This window comes from Pristiophorus japonicus, chromosome 6, assembly GCF_044704955.1.
Source record: "Pristiophorus japonicus isolate sPriJap1 chromosome 6, sPriJap1.hap1, whole genome shotgun sequence".
Classification (NCBI taxonomy): Eukaryota; Metazoa; Chordata; class Chondrichthyes; family Pristiophoridae; genus Pristiophorus; species Pristiophorus japonicus.
The window spans coordinates 144,737,137-144,754,283 of NC_091982.1; the positions used below are offsets into that span (position 1 = coordinate 144,737,137).

At 49.4% G+C, this 17,147-nt stretch overlaps 1 protein-coding gene across 3 annotated transcripts in view; it reads left to right on the forward strand.

Moving 5' to 3' along the window:
• The first annotated feature begins 10,119 nt into the window (after positions 1-10,119).
• The window catches only part of LOC139265811 (AMMECR1-like protein), a 137,271-nt gene continuing 130,243 nt past the window's right edge, over positions 10,120-17,147 (forward strand). The window contains exons 1-2 of one of the 3 annotated variants that reach the window (XM_070883262.1): positions 10,120-10,433; positions 11,953-12,079. The gene's annotated coding sequence lies outside the window, so the exon portion shown is untranslated. Of the gene's footprint in view, positions 10,434-11,952; positions 12,080-14,764; positions 14,919-17,147 lie in introns of those variants that run through there. The other 2 variants (XM_070883260.1, XM_070883261.1) reach the window with 2 other exon arrangements.

Consider the following 17,147-nt stretch of genomic DNA (forward strand, 5'->3'; position numbering starts at 1 on the left):
TCAGCCCCAGACCCAGTCGCTACCTCGGCCATGTCCGGGAGAGAAAGGTCAGAACCAACGAGTTCCCCAAACGCTCCTGTGAAATGCCTTTGGACTATATACTAAATGTTAAAGGCACTGCACAAATCAAGTTGTTGCAGTTATTGCTCTAACTATCCTGGAATTGATCCTGACAGACTCTTGCTATCACTCTCACTATCCCTGATCCAAGACTGACTCGAGCTAGAACTCACACTATGATTAAGCTGAGGTGACTCTTGCTAATAATCTCCTTATCCCGAGTTGAGTCCAAGAGACTCTTGCTATCCTTGAAAATAGCTGGTCGAATTATCCACAAAATTCCCTCTAGTGCTGGGGCATGAATGCTTTTACACAGCACGATGGAGTATAAAAGTAGAGAAGTCCTGCTACAACTGTACAGGGTATTGGTGAGGCCACTCCTGGGGTACTGCGTACAGTTTTGGTCTCCGTATTTAAGGAGGGATCATCATCATAGGCAGTCCCTCGGAATCGAGGAGGACTTGCTTCCACTCGCAAAGTGAGTTCTTTGATGGCTGAACAGTCCGATACGAGAGCCACAGACCCTGTTACAGGTGGGACAGACATTCATCGAGGGAAGGGGGTTGGTGGGGCTGGTTTGCCGCGTGCTCCTTCTGCTGCCTGCGCTTAGCCTCTTCACGCTCTTTGCGTTGAGACTCGAAGAACTCAACGCCCTCCTGGATGGACTTTCTCCACCTCGGACGGTCTTCGGCCAGGGTCTCCCAGGTGTCAGTGGTAATGTCGCACTTTACCAGGGAGGCTTTGAGGGTGTCCTTATAACGTTTCCATTGTCCTCCTTTGGCTCATTTACCATGAAGGAGCTCCGCATAAAGCATTTGCTTGGGGAGTCTTGTATCTGGCATGTGTACTATGTGGCCTGCCCAGTGAAGCTGATCGAGTGTGGTCAGTGCTTCAATACTGGGGATGTTAACCTGGTCGAGGACACTGATGCTGGTGTGCCTGTCTTGCAATGGAGGCAGTTCAGAGAAGGTTCACTAGGTTGATTCCTGAGATCAAGGGGTTGACTTATGAAGAAAGGTCGAGCAGGTTGGGCCTATATTCATTGGAGTTTAGCAGAATGTACGGTGATCTTATTGAAATTTATAACATATTGAGGGGGCTTGACAGGGTAGATGCAGAGAGGATGTTTTCCCTCGTGGGGGAATCTAGAACTAGGGGGCATAGTTTAAGAATAAGGGGTCGCTCATTTAGAACTGAGATGAGGAGGAATTTCTTCTCTCAGAGGGTCATGAACCTTTGGAATTCTCTGCCCCAGAGAGCTGTGGAGGCTGGGTCATTGAATATATTTAAAGTGGAGATAGACAGATTTTTGAGCGATAAGGGAATAAAGGGTTATGGGGAGCGGGCAGGGAAGTGGAACTGTGTCCATGATCGGATTAGCCATGATCGTATTAAATGGCGGAGCAGGCTCGAGGGGCCAAATGGCCTACTCCTGCTCCTATTTCTTATGTTCTTATGACAAGGCAAGCATGCGGTTTATGGGGGAGAGGGCTCTTCAGAAGTGTCTCTCCCAGTTGTCTTTCAGAGCGAGTGACCTTACCAGCAGCACTTCTCCTGCTCAGCTTGCGGCTGATGTGCGCGTACTAACAAATCCCAATATTTTATGATGATCTCATGGACCCGGACATTCCTGGCGAGCCCTTAGTCTGAATTTTGAAAACCTCCACTGCAAACAAAGGAAAAGAACAGAAGAAAGTCTGAGAGAGAACATTGAGGAGCTGTTGAAATGATCAGAGGGAGAGTCAGCAAATCCAACTGGAGTAGATGGCTGGGTTGCCAAATCCTATTTGATGTATTCCTGGAGATTTGATCATGTGGCATTTTGGCCACATAATATTCGATCACGTGACACAACTCTTGTGACACTTAATCACATGACACTTGATCATGTGACATTTGCTCTTCCATTTAGCTTAGTTGAGTTTCTCACATCACCAAGCCCTGAATAAAATATTTGACTTTTTGTTATGTAATGAGATGATTAATATAATTTATAAGTCAAAGAAAGAACACAAAGGAATTGAAAGATTTAACAAGAAGTCATGTTTAAATAAAGACTACTTCTGTCATATTTTTGCAGTATCGACCGCAAGGAGAAACACCAAGTAAATCCCACTGGTTAAAAAAAATCAAGATAAGTAATTTCGAACTAAAGTTTTCGGACAATTTGATGACTGCAATACACAGCAAGTTATAAAGACAAGAAATAAAACGAAAACCAAACCTAATTCAATTCACTGACTCCCACGCCACTGAATCCCAACCTCAGGGAGCGGAGGCTCAGTCCTCAGAGCTGCTCGACTCCCAGAACAGAACACATTATACAGCAGCGCACATCACATGAACTCTCCCTCCCTTGGGGATAAAATATCCCATTAAAATCTCCTGGATTACTTTCAATAGTCACCGGGTCGGCGATGCCGATTCCGGTAGACTCCCGTCCAACCCCTAGTAGATGGCAAACCCCGAGACAAGGGCCAGAGAACAGACAAGGTACGCATCACGTGAGGGGAGGTATAAAATAAGCTTAAAATGTCAATCAGCTCTGCAATCCAGCCTGTTCTGCAAACAATTCACATCTTTTTATTATTTTTCTGCAGTTTTTGATTTTATTTCCTCCTGCCCTCAATGTGCTGACTCATGCTATAGTATCATTCCCCGCTGACATGGCCACTCTTTGGCTCTGAGCATGGACAGTGAGCTATTCTGTCATGGGTGCGTCACAGCCCTACCTGAGCCTCACCGACATTCACAACGTGCACATTGTCTAGAAGTCACTGGCGAGTACCGTGGCTGATTATGGACCTGGTCGTTATATTTTCACTGTGACTTTGTGAACTGAGTAAAAGATTGATGAGTAGTTCACCGCAGTACCACAACAATAACGGTTCAGGTCTTTGAGTGTCAAGAATAATCGAAACAAGTCCCATCTATTCCACTGAAACACTTTAATAGCAAATAGTAAAATACAGACAAGCAAACTGTCATGTATGTAACCTTCATGTAACTGTAACCTTCATAACAACACTGCATACTGTATACACCTAAGAAATGCACACCTTGACCACAGGGGGTGAACTTGTGGGAGACACTTCTCACCTGGTCACCCAGGGATCTGTGGCGACTACAAGGCCACTATCAACCGAGTGTCACTAGAAGACCAATACCCGCTTCCGAGAACAGAGGTCCCACGCAGGGTCATCACTTCGTGGTCCTGTGAATAAAGGTTCAGGTCACAGAGTGACCTTGTCCACAGAATGTGCCTTGTGTGAATTTATAGTAGTGTGTAAGGACATTACATTTGGCGATGAGAAACGGGAATCAACAACTCACGAGAATGGCCACCGTAGCACAGAGGAACGGTACTGTGTTGGTGAGGACTGGGACGATTTCATTGAGAGGCTCCAGCAGAGCTTTGTCATGAAGGACTGGCTGGGCGATGCAGCGGCTGACAAGCGAAGGGCGCATCTACTGACCAGCTGTGGACCTAAGACGTATGTGCTGATGAAAGACCTGTTGCACCTGAGAAGCCGGCGGACAAAACCTTTGAAGAGCTCAGCAAACTGATCGGTGAGCACCTCAAACCGGTGAGCAGTATACACATGGCCCGACACTGCTTCTATACACACCGACGTCGGGAAGGACAGAGCATACCGGACTTCGTTGCGGACCTTCGACGCTTGGCCAGACTCTGTAAGTTCACAGACGCCTGCAGTGGGGAGATGTTACGAGATTTCTTCATTGAGGGCATTGGTCATGCCGGGATTTTCAGAAAGCTAATTGAGACCAAGGACTTGAAACCTTGGAAGCGGCGGTGTTGATGGCTCAGACCTTCATGGTGGGGGAGGAGGAAACCAAGATAATATACGCGCGCAACTCTGCTTCCAACGTGGCGATGGATCAGGGAGTTAACATTGTAAACGCGACTCAGAACCTCGCAGGCAGGCAAGGGCAATTCGACACCACCCGGGCATCAACAGACTCGAGAGTGAGTCCTCAACAGAGACAATGGCAGGTTGAACGGACATTTACGCCATCTAGGTGGACAATGCGTCCCGGGATGGGGCCCTTGACACCCATTAACAGAGTGCTCAAGAGTAATCAAGGAGACAATCAGAGAGGAATGCCTGGTAACAGCCCTTTTGTTTACAACGATCTCAGCTCATGCTGGAGGTGCGGGGGCAGACATGTTGCAAAAACCTGTAGGTTTCAACAATTTATTTGTAGAAATTGTAACTTCAGTGGACATTTAGCTAGAATGTGCAGGAAGCCCGCAGCGAGGCTAATTTACGAGGCAGATGAACCAGACGAAAGGTCTGCAAGGCAGGTTGATCGGACGCTGAAGTTCAGCGGGTTCATGTGGCAAACATCCACAGCTCATATACCAAAACGCCATCTATGATGATGAAAGTCCTATTAAACGACATCCCGGTACGCATGGAGCTGAACACAGGGGCCAGCCAGTCACTTATGAGTGTCCAACAATTCGAGAAATTATGGCCACTCAGAGCTAGCAGACCCAAACTAGAACGCATTGACACGCAACTACGGACATACATCCCAGTGCTAGGCAGTGCAATGTTGGTGATCACACATAATGGATCAGAGAACTGGCTGCCACTCTGGATTGTCCCGGGAAATGGTCCCGCGCTTTTGGGGAGGAGCTGGCTAGCCGAGAGGAACTGGAAATGGGGGATGTGCACACCATTTCAGCTGTGGAGGGAAGTTCATGCTGATAGGTCCTACAGAAATTTGAGTCACTATTTCAACCTGGTGTCGGGACTTTCAAAGGTACTAAAGTTGTGATATGCCTCACCCCGGACCCCAGACCAGTGCACCACAAAGTCAGAGCTATGCCGTATGTGATGCGGGAGAAAATTGAGAGTGAGTTGGACAGGTTGCTAAGAGAGGGCATAATTTCGCCCGTTGAATTCAGCGACTGGGCAAGCCCCATCGTCCCTGTCCTAAAAACGGATGGCTCGGTCAGGATCTGTGGCGACTACAAGGCCACCATCAACCGAGTATCACTAGAAGACCAATACCCGCTTCCGAGAACAGAGGATCTTTTTGCCACGCTGGTAGGTGGCAAGCTGTCCGCCAAGTTGGACCTCACTTCAGCCTACATGACCCAGGAACTGGCCGAAGAATCCAAGCTACTGACCACCATCACCACGCACAAGGGGCTGTTTGTCTACAACAGATGTCCATTTGGCATTCGATCAGCGGCTGCTATCTTTCAAAGGAACTTGGAAAGCCTGCTCAAATCCATCCCTGGAACAATCGTATTTCAGGACGACATCCTTATCACAGGTCGAGACACCGAGGAACATCTCCACAACCTGGGGGAGGTGCTACGCCGACTGGACCGGGTAGGCCTGCGACTAAAGAAGTCCAAGTGTGTGTTTTTGGCTCCAGAGGTCGAGTTTTTGGGCAGGAGGGTTGCCACAGACGGGATCCGGCCTACCAAATCCAAAACGGAGGCGATTCGTCGTGCGCCCAGGCCCGGCAATACATCGGAGTTGCGTTCATTTCTGGGACTCTTGAACTATTTCTGCCGAACTTAAGCACATTGTTGGAGCTGCTACACGTGCTCCTGTGTAAGGGTTGTGATTGGTTTTGGGGGGACTGTCAGGAATGGGCTTTCAATCGGGCGCGGAATCTACTTTGTTCTAATAAGCTGTTGACCCTGTACAACCCCTGCAAGAAATTGGTTTTGACATGTGATGCATCATCCTATGGGGTGCGTATTGCAGCAGAGTAATGATGAGGGCCAACTCCAACCTGTGGCTTATGCCTCCAGGTCGCTCTCCCAAGCAGAACGGGGATATGGGATGGTTGAAAAGGAAGCACTCGCATGTGTCTACGGGGTGAAAAAGATGCACCAGTATCTTTTTGGCAGAAGGTTCGAGTTAGAAACGGACCACAAGCCGTTAACATCCCTGTTGTCAGACAGCAAAGCTGTCAATGCCAAAGCATCAGCTCGCATACAGCAGTGGGCTCTCACGCTGGTGGCGTATAACTACACCATACGGCACCGGCCAGGCACCGAAAATTGCGCTAACGCGCTCAGCAGGCTTCCACTGGCCACCACTGAGAGGGCAGCGGAGCAAAACGCTGAGATGGTCATGGCCGTTGAAGCCTTTGACAGCGCAGGCTCCCCATCTCAGCCCAGCAGATGAAAATCTGGATAAACAGAGATCCCCTCCTATCCTTGATTAAGAAATGTGTCCTGACTGGGGATTGGGCGCCCGCACACGGAGCATGCCCTGAGGAGGTCAGACCGTTTCACAGACGGATGGATGAGCTCTCCATCCAAGCCGACTGCCTACTATGGGGCAGCCGGGTAGTCATGCCCCAGAAGGGAAGGGAAGCATTCATCAGGGGAACTCCATCGTGCTAATGAAGGCCATTGCCTGGTCACATGTATGGTGGCCGGGAATTGACTCAGACCTGGAACACTGTGTTCGCAGGTGCACGATGTGTGCCCAGCTGGGCAATGCCCCCAGGGAGGCCCCACTCAGCCCGTGGCCCTGGTCCATCACGTATTCACGTAAACTGCGCGGGCCCGTTCATGGGAAAAATGTTCCTCATTGTTGTTGATGCATACTCAAAATGGATCGAGTGCATCATTTTGAATTCGTGCACGACATCCACCACTGTGGAGAGTCTGCGTGCGGTCTTTGCGACCCACGGCTTGCTGGACATCCTGGTTAGCGACAACGGCCCGTGTTTCACTAGCTATGAATTCCGGGAGTTCATGTCGGGTAATGGCATCAAACATGTCAGGACGGCACCGTTCAAGCCGGCTTCCAATGGCCAGGCGGAACGTGCGGTCCAAATAATAAAACAAGGTATGCTCCGGATTCAAGGACCCTCCCTTCAATGCCGCCTATTGCGCCTCCTGCTGGCCTATAGATCCTGACCGCATTCGCTCACGGGAGTCCCGCCCGCGGAACTACTCATGAAACGTACACTTAAAACTCGGCTGTCCTTCATTTATCCTGCCCTGTCAGACATTGTTGAGGGCAAGCGCCAGTCCCAAAATGAGTGCCATGACCGTAACTCGAAGGGGAGATGTATAGAAATCATGACCCTGTATTTGTTCTAAATCACGCTTTGGGGCCCAAGTGGCTTGAGGGTACTGTAATTGGCAAAGAGGGGAATAGGGCCATAGTGGTCAGACTTAACTATGGACATATATGCCGGAAGCATCTGGACCAAGTAAAAAAAAGGTTCAGCATGGACACTGAGGAACCTGAGGAAGATCACACCACTGCCAGTGAACGAGCAACAAGAACATTCAGCAGCATGCACAGTCCCTGCGGCCAGCCTGGAAAAGCCGGAATCACCACAGGTGACAGAGACGCATGCCAAGGCTCAACAACCAGAGCCCCAACTGCGGCGCTCCACGAGAGCGTTGACCGCCTGAAAGACTTAATCTTTGACCCAATAAGACGTTGGGGGTGGGGGGAGGTGATGTCATATATGTAACCTTCATTTAACTGTAACCTTCACAACAACACTGCATACTGTATACACCAAAGAAATGCACACCTTGACCACAGGGGGTGAACTTGTGGGAGACACTCCTCACCTGGTCATCCAGGTATATAAAGGGAGGTCCCACAAAGGGTCGTCACTTCTTGGTCCTGTGAATAAAGGTTCCGCAGAATGTGCCTTGTGTGAATTTATAGTAGTGTGTAAGGACATTACACAAACCACACAAGCTTCACACCTTGTGTACAGTATTACCCGTTCAAACAGAGATGATCAGTCTCCGCTCTAGTGTCCCGTTTCAAGTTCCTAACTTGAGGTCCCTGCTTTTCGAGATATTGCTCCGAGGTTCTCTCTGGTTGACTCGCCTTTTCTCTCTACTTTTATATCATTCTTAGTTAGTCAACATGTCCCAACCTGTCCATGAGGTGACTCATATCTGAGGCCACAGTCTTCCAGAACAGCTTGTTGTAATCCCAAGGCAGCTCAGGTTTTCTTTGACCTGATTATGCACCCTATGATTAGACAAAGGTTGCCGGCCTTTGATTTTCCGTTTGTTTGCTTTTGATGTTAAAGTGATAGTCACGCCCGGTTCCGTTGTGACTTGTTGTCCCGCTTATCAAAGCCTCTGTATCATCGGCTCAGGCAGCATCTGTGGAGAGAAACAGAGATAACGTTTCAGGTCGATGACCCTTTGAAACGTTAACTCTTTTTTTCTCTCCACAGATGCGGTCTGACCCGCTGAGATTTCCATCATTTCCTGTTTTATTTCAGATTCCAGCATCCGCAGGATTTTGCTTGTCTGCTGTGTGGCTCTGCATCATTGCCTTGTTTAACTCTGGTTAACTAGGATCGAACCAGATCTGTGAGACTTTATTCCCAAGACTTGGCAGTGGGCTAAAGCGCTGGGAGACATGCTTGGATTTATCGAGAGTACTGAAATATGTCAGAGAACAATGACTATTGTTATATAGGCAAACGCTGCAAGAGCCCAGCAAATGTACTCACGGAGTGAACCGAAAGCCCAACCCTGAAACTGGGATAACTGGCTGGGCAGCCATATGGTTAAACTTTGAAAATTTCCAACTAGCCTGGCTAATGGGCATTTACCAGTGTACCAACCCTCAATCCTGGCCTTTGTTACTTCTAGACTTGACTATTCCAATGCACTCCTGGCTGGTCTCCCACATTCCACCCTACGTGAACTTAAGATTATCCAAAACTCTGCTGATCGTGTACTAACTCGCACCAAGTCCCGTTCACCCATTGCCCCTGTGCTCTCTGACCTACATTGGCTCCCGGTTAAGCAACGCCTCAATTTCAAGATTCTCATCCTTGTTTTCGAATCCCTCCATGGCCTCGTCCCTCCCTAGCTCTGTAATCTCTTCCAGCCCCACAACGTCCCCCCCGAGATATCAGTGCTCTTCTAATGCTGCACTCTTGAGCATCCCTGATTATAATCGGTGGCCGTGCCTTTAGCTGCCTGGGCCCTAAGCTCTGGAATGCCCTCCTTAAACCTCTCCGCCTCTCTTTCCTCCTTCAAGATGCTCCATAAAACCTACCTCTTTCCTGTCCTAATATCTCCTTTACAAAAGCAAAATACTACAGATGCTGGAATCAGGAATAAAAACAGAAAATGCTGGAAATCTCAGCAGGATAGGCAGCATCTGTGGAGAGAAAGCAGAGTTAACATTTTGGGTCGATGATCCTTCGTCAGAATTGGAGAGTGTTCGAAAAGAACGGATTCTTAACAAGCACTGAAAGGGGGAGGGGAAGAAAGAACAAAAGGGAAGGTCTGTGATAGGGTGGAAGGCAGGAGAGATTAGAGACACAAAAGGGAGGATGGGCCAAATTCAAATGTTAATGCCAGGAGTTAGAAAAACATTCGTCGAGATAGGGTGTGAACTGCGGGAAAATGACCATTAGAGACAAGGAGAAAAATAGAAAGAAACAGGTTCTGAGGGGACGGGGAAGCTAATATCTCCTTTTGTGGCTCGGTGTCAAATATCTGCCATAGGAAGCTCCTGCAAAGCACCTTGGGATGTTTTACTATGTTAAAGGCGCTATATAAATATAATTGTTGTTCTTGCATGATGCTGGCCTCCCAATGAATCCTGGGATACCGGAATCTAGCTGAGTCCTCCGAGCCTCAGCGTGGCCCCGGTTCTTCCTGGGATACTGGCGTTCTATCTGAGTCCTCCTAGCTCAGCGTGGCTTCGGTCCGCACTGGGATACTGGAGTTCAAGCCGAGTCCTCCGAGCTCAGCGTGGCTCGCGGTGCGCGCTGGGATACCGGAGTTCTATCTGAGTCCTCCGAGCTCAGCGTGGCCCCGGTCCGCACTGGGATACTGGAGTTCGAGCCGAGTCCTCCGAGCTCAGCGTGGCTCGCGGTGCGCGCTGGGATACCGGAGTTCTATCTGAGTCCTCCGAGCTCAGCGTGGCCCCGGTGCTCGCTGGGATACTGGAGTTCCAGCTGAGTCCTCCGCGCTCATCGTGGCCCAGGTGCGCGCTGGGATACTGGAGTTTTACCTGAGTCTTCCGAGCTCAGCGTGGCCCCGGGTAGCGCGCTGAATTCAGCGTGCCGCGGTGCTGGCTGGGATAGCTGGAGGCTGTCTCGGTCCTCCAGCCCCTCAGTCTTTCCGCTGGCTGACTGGCCGCCTTACCGTTCGCTCTCTCGCTGTCCGCCGCCTCTATAGTTATTTCCACCCCCGACACAGTCGCTGCCGGTTTCTGCAGCGGGGGTTCTGGTGAAATCTCTGCTTTAACATGGCTACATGATCGAGGGAATGTGTGCCAGGAAAGAGGCCGGCCTCCTCCTCCTCCTCCTCCTGCCCTTGTCTGAGACTGAGGGACCGTCCCGCGCACTCGCCAGTGTACCAGGTTTGACATTCACTATTTGCTCGGTAGTGCTGTGTGTTGCGGCCTGCCCCACACCCTCACCCCTTCTCGCCAGGTGCTGTGCGTTTAAATCTCCCCCTCAGACCCGTTAGCTTCGGGGACTTGTTTTTTGTGCTGAGAGTCAGCATTCCCGGATATTGTACCTGCATCACCCCGGCAGGCGTCCCCGGGCCCCCGGCTCACCGTCCCCATCCATTGCAACAAAAGAGCCCTGTCCCTGGACAGCTGCCACTGTGGCGCCCTCCTGGCACCCTAGAAAACTGGAGCCCCCCTGGGTAACAACCCAGGGTAAATCCCCCAGATCCCCCCATAGACTCCGCCGTAACCCCCTCCCTCGACCCCGCCGTAACCCCCTCCCTCGACCCCGCCGTAACCCCCTCCCTCGACCCCGCCGTAACCCCCTCCCTCGACCCCGCCGTAACCCCCTCCCTCGACCCCGCCGTAACCCCCTCCCTCGACCCCGCCGTAACCCCCTCCCTCGACCCCGCCGTAACCCCCTCCCTCGACCCCGCCGTAACCCCCTCCCTCGACCCCGCCGTAACCCCCTCCCTCGACCCCGCCGTAACCCCCTCCCTCGACCCCGCCGTAACCCCCTCCCTCGACCCCGCCGTAACCCCCTCCCTCGACCCCGCCGTAACCCCCTCCCTCGACCCCGCCGTAACCCCCTCCCTCGACCCCGCCGTAACCCCCTCCCTCGACCCCGCCGTAACCCCCTCCCTCGACCCCGCCGTAACCCCCTCCCTCGACCCCGCCGTAACCCCCTCCCTCGACCCCGCCGTAACCCCCTCCCTCGACCCCGCCGTAACCCCCTCCCTCGACCCCGCCGTAACCCCCTCCCTCGACCCCGCCGTAACCCCCTCCCTCGACCCCGCCGTAACCCCCTCCCTCGACCCCGCCGTAACCCCCTCCCTCGACCCCGCCGTAACCCCCTCCCTCGACCCCGCCGTAACCCCCTCCGCTCCTCGACCCCTCCCCTCCCCCATCTCCTCTCTCCTTTCCTCTGTCCTCACCCACCCACCCCCGTTTCCCCCCCATCTCCTTTCTCTCCCCCACCCACCTTCCCGTCCCAGCACCAAGACACAACAGTGGAACCGACACTGCACAATCCGGCTGATGTCCTCCCCCCTCTTGAAAACCCTGCATCGAACACGCCGTTCACACCCCAACTCTCTTGACTTTTATTTTTTAATGTCAGTTCTTTTTGCGACCGTTTCCTGGTGCAGTCGGTTTTTGCTCTGCTGTGGCAGAACTAATCAAATGCCACTGACTCTTATGTTGGAAGTCTATGCAATTAAACTGTTTAATGTCGAGCTTTTTATGCTTCTGTTTTTCTTTGGTTTGGAAATCGTGTTATTTCCCCCCTACCCCCGGGTATTGTGCCCCCGATCTTGGCAGCAGACTGTTGGGTTTGGGAGGTTCAGAGTGACGGGTTGTGGTGTGATGGCTGCTGGTCCAGGGCTCAAAATGTTTACCTTGCTGTTTTTTTTCTAATTTGCAAAAGGGGTGGGATTTAAAGCGGAGAAGCAGGGGCTTCCCTTTGCTGCCACCTACTGCCCTCGTGGATCAGGGAGGCACTCGGCTTCTCTGATCAGTCACACAGCACTGGGAGATCCAGCCTCCCTCCCCAGGTAGGCTGCCTCATTGATTTATTAAAGGGGACATGGCATTTGTTGTTTCACCCTATTACAGTGTTGAAAAAAAATCCCCAATTATTGTGGGGAAGATTCAGCTGGTGTGAACAGAGTGGTGAGGAAGAAAGCGTGCATGGCAGCAGATCAATATAGAGGAGAGAGGAGGCAGAATATATATATCCAGAATATGGAAGGGAGGTGAAAGAGAAAATGGATAAAGAATATAAAGGGGAGAGAGGGAGGCAGACAGGATACTTGCAATCTAAAATTGCAGGTGAGAAGTAACAGAATAGATAACTCTTGCTGTGTAGTCCATCTCCCTCACCTGTACTTTGTTAAATGTACAGGTTGTACATTGTTAAATGTAAAGGTGAGAGAGACGGACTACACAGCACGAGACCCATGCTTGCTGAATATATAGGCAACATACAAAACTGATGACGCACACATCTGTGTATGTGGGACAATGCATATTTATGTGGATGTAAACACAAGACAGACAAGAGTGAGGAAACCGACGCATGATTGCAAGTTAAGTAGAAATATTGGTTTTAAAATTCCCACTCCCTGCCCCCTCGGGGTCCCATACCAGCTGTGAGCAAGAGGGCGACTTGCTGTCAGGCAACCACTAATGCTGAAGTGTGCTGGAGGTGACTGACAACAGCCTGGAGGTGACTGTATTTGTGACCTCTCTCCCTCCCATTTGCAAATGTTTGGTGATGCTCGACTGTGAGATTGGAAACTGGCATGCTTGTGCATCTATTCTCCCTTTTACATATTTACAAAGTATGTACAGCACAGATACAGGCCATTTGGCCCAATCTTTCCATGCCGGTTCACGCTCCACACAAGCCTCCTCGCACCTCTCCATCGAACCCTATCAACATATTCTCTCTTCCTTTCTCCCTCATGTTTATCTAGCTTCCCCTTGAGTGCATCTATTCTGTTCACCTCAACCACTCCCTGTGGTAGTGAGTTCCACATTCTAGCTACTTTCTGGGTAAACAAGTTTCTCCTGAATTTCCTATTGGATTTATTAGTGACTATCTTGTATTTATGATTCCTAGTTTGATCTCCCCTGCAGGTGGAAGCTTCTTCTCTCTGTCTACCCTATTAAAAACATTCATGGTCTTGAAGACCTCAGTCAGGTCACTCCCAGTCTTCTCTTTCTAGAGAAAAGAGCCCTAGCCTGGTCAACCTTTCTGGATTATTATAACCTCTCACTTCTGGTGTCGGCCTAGTAAATGTTTTTTGCACTTTCTCCAGTGCCTCTATATAATATAGAGACCAGAACTGTTCACAGTACAGTCCAAATAGGATCATTTTAATGGGAGCTCCCACTTATTAGACAAAATATTCTCACAGTGAATACTGTACACTATGTAGAATGAATTGAAGCATGGGACAATACTGCATTAACATCCACTCCGTATGCATGTTTTATTTCTACTATGTTGCATATAGCTGCACAAAACTTCAAATCCTGAATCCTAATACATATTATTAATTGTATTGTTCAGAATGCATCTGCAATTTTTGTACTGCTGTAGTACAGTTCTTCTCCTTTATACACTGCACATATGTGCCTGTGCATGTATCCTTACTGTCCTAATGAGTGGTGCTGCAGATTGACACGCCAATATATTTGTGTATATGAGAGAATGCATACAGATTAGTTAGTCAGGCTAACTAGATTGTCAGCTTCAGGGCACTTCACAAATAGATGAAATGGAGCAACAGGCAAGACAGACACCTGAGCAGATAATCCTCATGTATGGTTTAGCTCATGGACTTCCTGTGACCTACACTCAGGGCTTAATAAAAAAGCAAATGATTATTTAAATGGAGAGAAACTACAAAATGCTACGGTACAGAGGGATCTGGGGATCCTTGTACATGAAACACAAAAAGTTAGCATGCAGGTACAGCAAGTAATCAGGAAGGCAAATGGCCTTTATTGCAAGGGGGATGGAGTATAAAAGTAGGGAAGTCCTGCTACAACTGTACAGGATATTGGTGAGACCATACCTAGAGTACTGCGTACAGTTTTGGTCACCTTATTTAAGGAAGGATATACTTGCATTGAAGGCAGTTCAGAGAAGGTTCACGAGGTTGATTCCTGAGATGAAGGGGTTGTCTTATGAAGAAAGGTCGAGCAGGTTGGGCCTATACTCATTGGCATTTAGAAGAATGAGAGGTGATCTTATTGAAACATATAAGGTTCTGAGGGGGCTGGACAGGGTAGATGCAGAGAGGATGTTTCCCCTCGTGGGGGAGTCTAGAACTAGGGGGCATAGCTTCAGAATAAGGGGTCGCCCATTTAAAACGGAGATGGAGGAATTTCTTCTCTGGGGGCTGTGAATCTTTGGAATTCTCTACCCCAGAGAGCTGTGGAGGCTGGGTCATTGAATATATTTAAGGTGGAGATAGATAGATTTTTGAATGATAAGGGAGTCAAGGGTTAAGGGGGGAGAGGGCAGGGAAGTGGAGTTGAGACCAAGATCAGATCAGCCACGATCTTATTGAATGGCGGAGCAGGCTCCAGGGACCAAATGGCTTACCCCTGCTCCTATTTCTTATGTTCTTATGTTAATGGGTCCACAAATGGCAAATACTATGGAGAAAACAAGAGAGAACCCACAGGGCGATACCGTGAGGATGAAACAGGAAGAAACCAAATTGAAAGCTTATAGTAGATTTGGTACAGATGGTTGGGAATAGAGTGAAGATCGAATCCAATGATGTGTGGAAGTCAGATGATGTCCTGATTCACGAGTAATCCTCTGCTTCATGTTACGGGCACAAATAAATCCAGGAAGAGATTATTACTGAAATGGTAAGACAATAATGTGCATGGGAAATGAGAGTTCTCGGGGATGGGGTTTCCTGATTGACAATATATTGAAACTATTGCAACAATGCTCGGTGGCAGTGAGCAAAGCAGATCAGACGTTGGGATACATTAAAAGCTCAATATTGAGCCAAAATGGTGAGGTAATCCTGCACTTTATGAATCATTGGTGTGACCGCACTTAGAATGCTGTGTACAGTTCACCACAATACAAAAAGGATATTGCAGCTATTGAAAGGATACAGAAGAGAGCAAGCAGAATGATTGAGGGATTGGGTTATGAGGAACGATTATGTAAATTGGCCATGTTCTCTTTGGCAAAGAGAAGGTGATATGATTGCTGTTTTTAGGATTCTAAAGGGACGAGATAATGTGAGCCATGGTGAGTTCCGTGTCCAGAACAGTAGAACCAGAGGACACGGCCTGTGCTGGAAGGGGGGTAAAATCAGAATGAATCTGGGGAAACAATATTTCAGTGTTTGAGTCCATGGAACAGACACCCTCGGGAAACAATGGGAGCAGTTAGCATTGATGCATTCAAATACAAATTAGATAGATTTCTTTCAGAAAATAACATTTTGGGATACAGTATAGGAGTAATATAGTGTCAGCTGTGGCTCAGTGGGCAGCACTCTCACCTCTGAGACAGAAGGTTGTGGGTTGAAGTCCCACTCCAGGGAGTTGAGCACAAAAAAAACTAGGCTGACGCTCCAATGCCGTGCTGAGGGAGCTCTGCACTGTCAGAGGTGCCGTCTTTTGGATGAGACGTTAAACTGAGACCCCGTCTGCTCGCTCAAGTGATGTAAAAGATCTCATGGCATTATGAAGAAAAGCAGGGGAGTTCTCCCTGATGTCCTGACCAATATTTATCCCTCAATTAACATAACAAAAAAACAGATTATCACATTGCTGTTTGTGGGAGCTTGCTGTGCACAAATTGGCTGCCGTATTTCCTACTTTACAACAGAGATAGGGAGAGGTATAGGGGCTGGAGGAGGATACAGAGATAGGGAGGGCTTTAGGGGGTTATAGAGATAGGGAGGGGTGTAAGGGCTGGAGGAGGTTACAGAGATAGGGAAGGGTGTAGGGGCTGGAGGAGGTTACAGAGATAGGGAGAGGTGTAGGGACTGGAGGAGGTTACAGAGATATGGGGGGTATAGGCCTGGAGGAATGTAGGGGCATGAGAAGGTTAGAGATAGGGAGGGGTGTAGGTGCATGAGGAGGTTACAGAGATAGGGACGGGTGTTCGGGCTGGAGGAGGTTACAGAGATGGGGAGGTGTGTAGGGGATGGAGGGGGTTACAGCGATAGGGAGGGTTGTGGAGGCTGGAGGAGGTTACAGAGCTAGGGAGAGGTGTAGGGCAGGAGGAGGTTACAGAGATAGGGAGGGGTGTAGGGCTGGAGAAGGTTACAGAGATAGGGAGGGGTGTTGGGGCTGGAGGAGGTTACAGAGATGGGGAGGGGTGTAGGGCAGGAGGAGGTTACAGAGATGGGGAGGGGTGTAGGGCTGGAGGAGGTTACAGAGTTGGGGAAGGGTGTTGGGGCTGGAGGAGGTTACAAAAGTACTTCATTGGCTGTAAAGCGCTTTGAGATGTCCGGTGGTCGTGAAAGGCGCTATATAAATCCAAGTCTTTTTAATTTGAGACATGATGTGACTGTAGCGTGCTTGTGAGGAACAGGTGACTGGACCCAAGGTTCCCAAAGCTCTCTCTCACTGGCAGTTTCCTCGCCTCATGGCTGGCTCTGTTATAGACTCATTGATAAGTGATTGATTGCTATGATTAGCCAACAACTCCATTATTGTTGTATCATGCGATTACCAGGATGGTAGCCGTCGATCGAGATGGACCGTGGTCTTTTTTCGTCTAGCAATTCCTGTGTTCCTATTTGTTGTTTCGATCCTTGGTGCTGTTTCTTCTGCTGCTGACGTAAAGTAGTGCAGGAGCTCAAAGAATCCTGGCTCCTATTGTCTGGTGAATTATAAAGAAATTACTATTTTTCACTTAAAATGGATGTCATTGGAGACTGTAGGTGGAGCAGTCACACAATAATGAGAGAGCATTTATATAGCAGTTTATATTGTGTACCTAGGTTGAGGAAAGACTGTCCGGACCATACACACTTGCCCCATATTGTGTTGAATCTCAGACCGTGTACTTGCCCTTCTTCTTCCTCCTCCTCCGCCCCCCCCCCCCACCGCCCTCTCAAAGGACTG